This window comes from Callithrix jacchus, chromosome 3 (assembly GCF_049354715.1).
Source record: "Callithrix jacchus isolate 240 chromosome 3, calJac240_pri, whole genome shotgun sequence".
In the NCBI taxonomy this organism is placed as follows: Eukaryota; Metazoa; Chordata; class Mammalia; order Primates; family Cebidae; genus Callithrix; species Callithrix jacchus.
The window spans coordinates 92,951,492-92,960,460 of record NC_133504.1 but is presented as its reverse complement, the minus strand read 5'-3'; the positions used below and the strand labels follow the sequence as shown (position 1 = coordinate 92,960,460).

General features: G+C 35.4%; 1 long non-coding RNA gene across 1 annotated transcript in view; it reads left to right on the top strand.

Annotated features, from left to right (window-relative positions):
- Positions 1-8,969, top strand: part of LOC103791921 (uncharacterized) — a 36,066-nt gene that overhangs the window by 4,110 nt on the left and 22,987 nt on the right. The window lies entirely within an intron of this gene.

Below are 8,969 nucleotides of genomic sequence, written 5' to 3'. Positions count from 1 at the left end.
GGGAGCGCGAGAGAAAGGCGAGGGAGGAGGTGTGGAGGCTGGGGGCGGGGGCGCGGGGTGGGGGTGATTGGCGCCGAGGTGAGGAGGACGCAGGGACGTGGACACCTACTGATGATTGGCTGCAAATTACACGGGGAACAAGAGGCGCACGCGGGCCAGCGCTCCTTTTCACAAATCCTCTCCTCGGCGGAGGAGCCACGTTTCCCTGCTCGCCTGCGGATCGCCCTCCCTCCTCGCGCCGGGCTCTCCGGCTCAGCCCAGCACGCAGGGCTGTTGATTATTTTCTTTGCTCTCGGAGATAATTGTTTGGAAGGGATGGAAAGAGGGCGTTTCCGCCACTCTGTGTGGGTTGTGTGTGCGTGTGTGTGTGTGTGTGTGTGTGTGCGCGCGGGTGTGTGTAAATAAACTTGTCTGGGATTTCTGGCTGGGTTGAGAACAGCAATATAAGAAAGAGAGAAAAGGTCATGTTTGTTTGAAGAATGCGCTTAGTTCTTACCCAATGGCCTGGTTTTAAATAAATTTCCTGGTGTACCCAGGAAGACATAAAAAAAAATTACTATTTAGATCTTTAAAGTAAGGGAAAACGGACCAGTGGAGTTTTTCAGACCCTTGAGATACTATTATGCCAGAATGTAAAAACTCGGTGATTTGAAGCTTGGCCAATCTGAAAATCCATCTCAATCTCTGTCTCTCTTCTACTCTTCTCTTCTCTCTCTCCTCCCAGCCCCCTCTTTTACTATTCCATCTGGTAGTTCCAAAGATTAAATCAAAATTTTAACTCACTGCCCTATTTTTAATTTCAAACTTTACTTAAACAAAAACTTTGGTATTTCAATCTATTTTATACTAGTATATGATTAACATTTCACTTCTTGCCACTTGGGAAAACACAGTTTATGAATTGAAACATAAATATTTTACCTCAGGTCAAATATAAATAAAACTCGTTCATAAATGCAGCTGTAAATTAACCTCTTCACTGCTGCCTCAAATAGAATGAGATATTTGTGGACACATGCTATCCTACTACTAAAGCATACTCTAGTGGAAAAGTTATGAAAATAGGTTATAGAATTATGCATCCTTTTAAACAACTTTTTTCTGAGAGAAAAACAGAGGCTAATGGTAAGTTACAGAGTAGGAAATAAAATCAGATTATTTAAATGATGAGTATGCAATATTATATTTTCAAAGAATCAAGGAAAATATGTTTTGTTTCTTTGATAAGAAAAAATGCTGAAAAACCATTTTAAACCATTTTATATTTGAATTTTCAAAAGATCAACTTTGACCATATCAAAATATTTCCAACTATGGAGGATAAATTGTTGATAGCAGGTTTAAAACTGTGGTGTGTGTATGCCTAAATGAGGTGCTGTTTCAAGAGTGGGCTACTACTGCAATAGGAAACAGGTGTATTTTGTAACTCATTGATTAATGTATATGTTTTGTAATGGTTAATAATTATTCAAGTTAATAAGATACTTTTATACCTGTGCTAATGCCTTGTAAAAGCAAAAAAAAAAAAGGAATTTTCCATTTGATTTTTTTGTTTTAGCTAAGCTTCATAGGAAATTTGTCAGGAAAATGCAGTCACTTTTTAAAGAGTGAAAACATGCTGGAAAAATGATAGATTCTTAAACATCTTTTCGCAATATTTAGAGTATCAGTCCAATGTTGGAAAATTTGTAGTTTATAAATAAGCAATGTTTCTAATCAAATAAAGACATCATACTTTCTTTTGCCAAATTTTCTTTTCTAGAAATTTTCCTTTTTGGAAATTCCTTTTCTCATGCTTTCCTTTTTGGGACTCTTCAAGCTTACTTTCAAAATGAAATCTTAAACACATGAGAGAAAATATGCTCAAAGTTCCAATGAAGTTTACTTTCCAGCTGATAAAGGAAAACTACGGAACACTTGATCTTAATAATTAATAATAGTAGCCCCTATTAGTGACCCATTAGTGTCAGATCCTGCACTAAGTAATTTGCAGATATTCTTTTTTATCCTTGCAATAATTCTGTAAAGTGCCTATTATTTCCATTTTACAAACAAGGAAATTGAGGCCCATAGAAATTTGGTAACCTAGATTATGTCATGAAGTAAGTATGTTACAAGTTTGAAATTTGTACCCAATCTGGTCAATTCCAAAGCCTTATGTTTATAACCTCTACCCTAGTCTCACTATTAATAATTAATCAATAAACCTCTGGATACTAGATCCTCAAATTTAATTATGATTGTAGGCCCCTAGTTGATATGGCATCAATTGAATTTATAAAATAAATTATAAACAATATACCTCATTGTTCTGATAGAGCATTCTGTTGCCTTTCTACTAGGGAATTTATTGCAGCTTTAGCCAAATGTGATTAGGGGAAATCTTTTTTGGATCTATCTCAAATCTATTTTTTTATACTAGTGTACACACATATATGAAACATGTCTCACACTAGTCTATGTTTGTCTTCTTTAAAATGATATATCAGGGTTTTGATAATAATTGCTGAGAACACTCAATTCTTTGTTAACTGTCTTTAAGTCCACAGTTCTATATGATGTACCAAAAAGTGAGGCTGTCTCCTCTGCAAAATGTCTATTACAGTTCCCAATTACCTGAAAGTGGTTTGTGCCTTTGCCCTGCTTTATGATTTTTTAAAATCTGAGCTAGGATGGAGTTCAAAGTTTTCTTAGATATCCTGATGGGAATTTTTTTAAAATCCCAACTTGAGCATCACATGAAAAAAAAGTATCCCCACTCTGCATAATTTTTTTCTGCTCTGAAATATTTTTAAAGTACTGCTACTTTCCATCACAATCATGACGAATATCATCATGAATCTCCAAAAAGGTAGCATATTCTGTTAAATAGACCTCAAAATTTTGTCAATACAAAAACCACAGAAGTATATGTTTTCTCGTTTAACAGTCCAGGGTGGGAATTTCAAATCAGAGACCATGCTTCTCTATGAGTGCTCCATAGATTAAGATTCCTTTCATCTTGGGGCTTTTACATCCCCAATGGACTCCTCATCAACTGTATCAAGCTGGCACAAGAACATGGAGGAGCTTCTTAAAGGTCTTGGTCTTGAGCTGGCACAAGAACATGATGGCTTCTTAAAGGTCTTGGTCTTGAGCTGGCACAAGAACATGATGGCTTCTTAAAGGTCTTGGTCTTGAGGTGGAACATAGCACTGTAGCTCACATGCAATTGTCAACAGCTCTTTACATGACACTGCTAGCTGCAAAGATTACTGGGCAGCCACCTCCAAGATGCAGCTTTATTACTGTGGGGTAGAGAAACAATTTTGAGAGACAGCTGGCTGTCTTCCACAAAGAGTAACACAGAAGGAGAATAATCTGATGAAGAGATTAAGTAGACCACAGAGTGCTGAAACTGACCTTGAAATTCCTCTGCTCCCTGAAGTTATTTTGCTGATTACCACTGAAAGTCTTAATGACTTTAGGGAAAGTTTGACAACTATGAAAGAACTAAGTTTTCTTAAATACCTGTAGGATAGCCAAGACAAGGTTAGACTGTTCAAACAAGAATTTACTGAAGAGTAAAGAAAGCAGAAGTAATACATTCAAAGGAAATAGCATAAATAAAAAATAAACTAACAGAGATAAATCTTGGGGACCTGAAGCTTGTCTGCTGCTGTTTTCAAAACCAAAGGATAATTTTTAACCTTCCACTAATGAGATGTTCACTATTAATCATAAGAAAATATACAACATGCAGATCAGATAAGGGGTGTGAAGCTTTCTTACCTACTATCCAAGACTCACATCTCAACTCATATTCATGGGCTCCAAGGACTACTTCTTTTTCCGTAGTAATTTACTCTGGATGTAGTAAATAATCACATCCTTTACAGAAGAAATATTCCCTTAAAACAAATAGGGAATAATTTCTTTAACTATTTGACTGGCCAAAAACCTACCTAGAATTTTTGTTTACTTGGCTCCTTTACCAGAATTTGAGTTGGTTAACATTGGGAATTGTGTCTTATTCAGCCTTGCATCCCACCCCATACCTACTATGCCTACCACATGGGTCTGAGTCATGCATATTGAAATAAAGTAGTACACATGAAATGTATGGAAGTAAATTCCTCATTGCCTAGAAGATAAAAGTGAAACACTCATAAAATGAATTTTATGGAGCCGTTCTCCAACTGGTTCCATCTTTTGTATCTAATCTGCTATTATTCCTTCCAAGAGTCTGCTATTCTAGCAGATCCACTTTGCTCAGAAAACTTCATTTGCCTTATGACCAGATGGGGAGGAAATCTTTAATTAATAATAAACTGTGAGCTAAAATGAAGTACAATTATTTCCATAAAAGAAATTTTTGCACATACAAAAATATAGTATAATGAAATAATATTTTTAAATCCCTTAAGAATGTTTTCTGAAGTTGTCTTGGTGACTTAACAATTTGGATTTGATGAAACTACTTCTTCAAAATCAATATTCTGCACACCTGTTGTTTTCTTTTACTTCTAATTAAATATTGATACATCGTTATCACAATGCTGACCTTCATATTCAAAGCTGGTACTTTTAACCTGCCAACACCACGGGTCACGTGCTTTGAGCGGTTTTTCCAGCTATCTTTACTCTCTTACCTTGTCTTTCTAATGACTACCAGAAGGCACTTTTGGAATGACTGGCCACTGTTCAGGACAAAAACCGTGATAATTGAGGATAATGAAAATAATGGGTTCACAGGGTTAAACCCATTATGTTGGCCTCATTAACACCATATTCAAATCAACTAAGCTAATCAAGTACCACACATATTTTTATATACAGTTTGGACACTAGACAAAGGTGTACCAAGTATTATTTGAGGCATTAAATTTTAGAATTGTTCTTTGCAAGATCAAATTTGGTCTAGCCCAATTTTAATTTACTCATGATATGTTTTCTCAGCATATAAATTATCATTTCTGTAAAACGACAGCTCTGATACTCCATGCAACGGGCTATCCCCAAACACAGCAATCCAAACTTTCTAGGTAGGCTAGAAAGGGAAGAATGTCTTTTCTCCCATAGAATCACCGACAGCTTGATTTTTATTAGCTATAGTTTTCCTTGTACTTTCCCATTAATATTTGGTATCCTTTGTTCATTGAATTATTAGAAAATACAAACGATAATATTCCAGATTTTTTCAAAGTATTTACTCAGGAAGGAACCAGTGGGTCACTTTTGGTACAAAACATCAAGTGATGATAAATAGCTTCCACACACAAACAGATCTAAACACAGATTTGTAATATGGGCCCCAAGCTGTTCTTGGTGGTCTCTCTTTTCCTCTGCCTGACAGTACCAAAGCATCCCATGCTGGCCTTTGTCCAAGGAAAATTCACCTTAATCATAGAACTACCTGTGTGCCTTCTGGAAAGATAAATCTCTTCAAATAGATAAGTAATGGTAACGTAATAGAAAGTGTGGAAATCCTATGGTGAAATTTATAGTTAAGAGCTAACCAGGAAACACTGTCCACAGTGCTCAGTGTGCCAGTAATCTGTGTTCTCCTGACAACAATCCAGAATGTGGTGATGCCACTTCCTTCTGCTGTCAGCCATTCTCTTCTGCACACGTCTTCTTAGACAGAATTTATAGGTCACTGGAAATCAAGTAACGTAGTCCCCTCTCTCGTGTCTTCTTATTCTCTCTCAAAACTCCAAACTCAATAACTTCGGTAACCAATGTTCTGTTAATATGTCACTCAACAGGAAGAAGTGGACCTTTTATTTAAAAGAAGTTTACATGCAGACACTGGACATTTTATTAACAGGCCTCTGAATCTTCAAATTGCTAGACAGGACTTACCCGGTTAGTAAAAACAAGCAATAAAATATCGTCAAGAATTTTTAATAATAGAGATACTTCAAGAATGCACCTTGTAAAGACATAAAATTAGGTTTATAAAAGTCATATTTTTAAGTTCCGTGAAACTCCTAAATTAAATCTGTCTTAAACCATTTCCTATTATATAACATTAACTGAAATCACCATTTTTGAATTTGCCATTTTTAAGTAGAATAAAGAAATTTTTACAAAATGGTTGTGAACATAAAAATTATATTTTTTCCCCTGGACTTGAGATTTTAGGCTTCCAGTGTAACCTGGATATCTCCATTTGCAAAAATACAGGTCTGTTAATATTAGTCTCAGTATTTTATTTGAAATCAAAGCCACTCTTTATGCTTGTTTTTTTATTAATGTGTGTTTCCATTTAGTTTATCTTCGATTAACTCCCTTTATAAAAAAGCATATCAATTTTTCTTTGTTGAGAGGAAGAATTCAGGATAATATCCCTGAGTTGTTAACATTCAGTCCAGAAAGGTTTTTTTCCTTCTCAGTGCTGACCTTTGTTATGCCGTAGTTATAGCAACAAGAAGAGTTCCTTCTGTCTGTCTGTTGTGTTCTCTTTCCAAACTAATGACAGTCTTTTATATGCTGTTGTGTAGTATGGGGAATGCTTTACGTGCATTGATTTCTTGATTTACTGATGCATTTAGCTAAACCAGCAATTTGAATGGAAATTTTTGAAATAAATGCAATTAATTGAAGTGGAATTTGCATATTATATATGTTATTTATGGAATACAAATCTTTCATTGAGGCATTTTTCTATATTGTCTTCAAGCTTCCCTGATCAACTTGCAGTTTAACTTCTCAGTGATCAAGTTTATTTATCCAATCATTATATATTCTTAATCTAAACAGAAAGAGAGCAAAGATAGAGCCCCTTCTAGGGGAGTAACATGATGTAAGAACATGTAGTTTTTCTGCCAACCTGGGCCATACAATCATTATGACCTTGGGCATTCTACCTCTCATTTTACCGATCTGGAATATCAGTTTAATTATAGTAATTACCTATCTCACAGGATTTGTGAGGTTTAATTAATGTTAGCAAAGTGTTGGAGCTATTTAGTAGAGAAATACCATAAAAAGCAAACTACTGAAAATCACAACTATCTTCTCCCCATATAGTACTTAATTTTACACACTCCTTTTCTTTTTTTCTTCAGAGTTTATTTAACAGTTATTGCTTTTTTTCCCCTGTACCCTTCATATCTACATCTATGGTCTTTGCTACTTGAGACTTCCTTTGGATGCAAAATATAGCCTCTGCCCCACTTTTGTTAGATTGCGCAATCACTTCCAGGAGCTCAACATTTCTGACTCTAACTGGATTGGGATTAACAGTAATATCTGAGCACGTAGCTATGGCTACATAAGTCCTTTAAGTCACAGTTATAACTACCAGTTAACAACTTCAATTTGATTCTCAAACACCTTTTGTTTGGATCCATGGTGTTAAACAAACTGAAGTAGACTTCCAGTTTCTTTCAAAAGTTCTGAAAGTATTGTGTCTACATTCCATCCTGGAAATAGTAGCTATAGCTATTATTAGTGATGGAGTCTCTAGTTTGCTGGCTCTTTTAGCATTCCCTGCTGTCTAACATTTGTCCACCTAAGCATTGGAATTTGTAACTCAAGCCTCTAAGTACATTTGTGCTAGCTGTTCACTGCATAACAATGCCTGACCAAATGGACATGTAGAAGCTGGAATCCAGCCCATTGCTCTGCTTGCCAAGCCATGTTCTGGTGGGTCTAATTTGCAAAAAGGCATTCTAGGGGCCAGAAATGGCCTTATCAGTATCTCCATTATAGGCCAATTGAGTAAAGCAATGAACATCACAGACATCTTAATTCATATTAAAAAGTTACCATCTCATCTTTGAAATTATATCCCACAAGATTATATTTAGATTAAGATGAAAATCATATTCAGTTTTATCTTTATCCCTTTCTTTGTGAATGCATTTCTCCTAAAACAGATTCCAATATGAACTGATTTTCAAATAGGCTGTAAATATTGTGAAATTTTCAATTGTATGAACTCATTGCCATGGAATCAGGAGCTATATTTCACTGAACATCAACAAAATCACTAGTAATGTGAATTGGATACTTGTAATAACTTTGTATTTATTTCTTTGGGAACAACTACTCTTTAAAAAGAGGGAGACACTGTTCTGACCTCAGTTCCTTTCTGTTATCTGCTAATATTTTATAATGGTAGCAGTGTTTGAAAGAGAAGTTGTCTTTACCTATTTGTAACATGGCTCTTTTAAAATGCATGATGATATGATGGCATTTCCTTTAGAATGTTTCTATTTTAAAAGATATCCTATTCCTGTAATTTTTGGCTAGTTTATATTAGTTAAAAAGAAACAACTCTGTTACCCAATGGCAGCACTGATTAATTTACATACCTTTCTTTACCAAGTATCAAGAGTCCAGAATTTGAACAATGTCCAACAAAAGCTAGCCTCTAGATATTTTACTGCTAATCTCCTTGCAGAGGAAATCCAGACCAGTATATCCATTCCTTATAGAAAACAAAGTAACTTTATTCTTTACCCATAGAGAGAAAGAAGGTTTTCAGAATTCTGAGTATATGTAAGAGAAAATTACTCAAACTGGCTTAAATGATGAGGTCTCTTTGTAGGGCAGACTAGAGGCAAGGAACAACCTGTGTGCCTTACAGATGTCATGCATAAATAGTTTTCTTCCATCTTTTTGTTCATCATCGCCATTATTTTGTTTCTTCCTTCAAGCAGCTCCCTCACAGTTACTGCTTACCTCTTCAACATCATATCCATGCACAAAAAAAGCATTCGGGGAAAGAAAAGAACTTTGTGTGTTTATATCTTTAGAGTAAGAAACTTTCCTAGAAGCCCTACCACTGACTTCCGCAAAGATCCTATTACTCAAAATTGGTTTACATGCCCACATATAAACCAACCATTTTCAAAGAGAATAAGATTGTTTTATTCTTAGTATCTACTGGACCTGTAGCTAGAAATGGAATCATTCTGAAACATGTGACAGTGTGAAGGATAGGAAATACCTGAACATAACCATGATTCTGTTAAGAA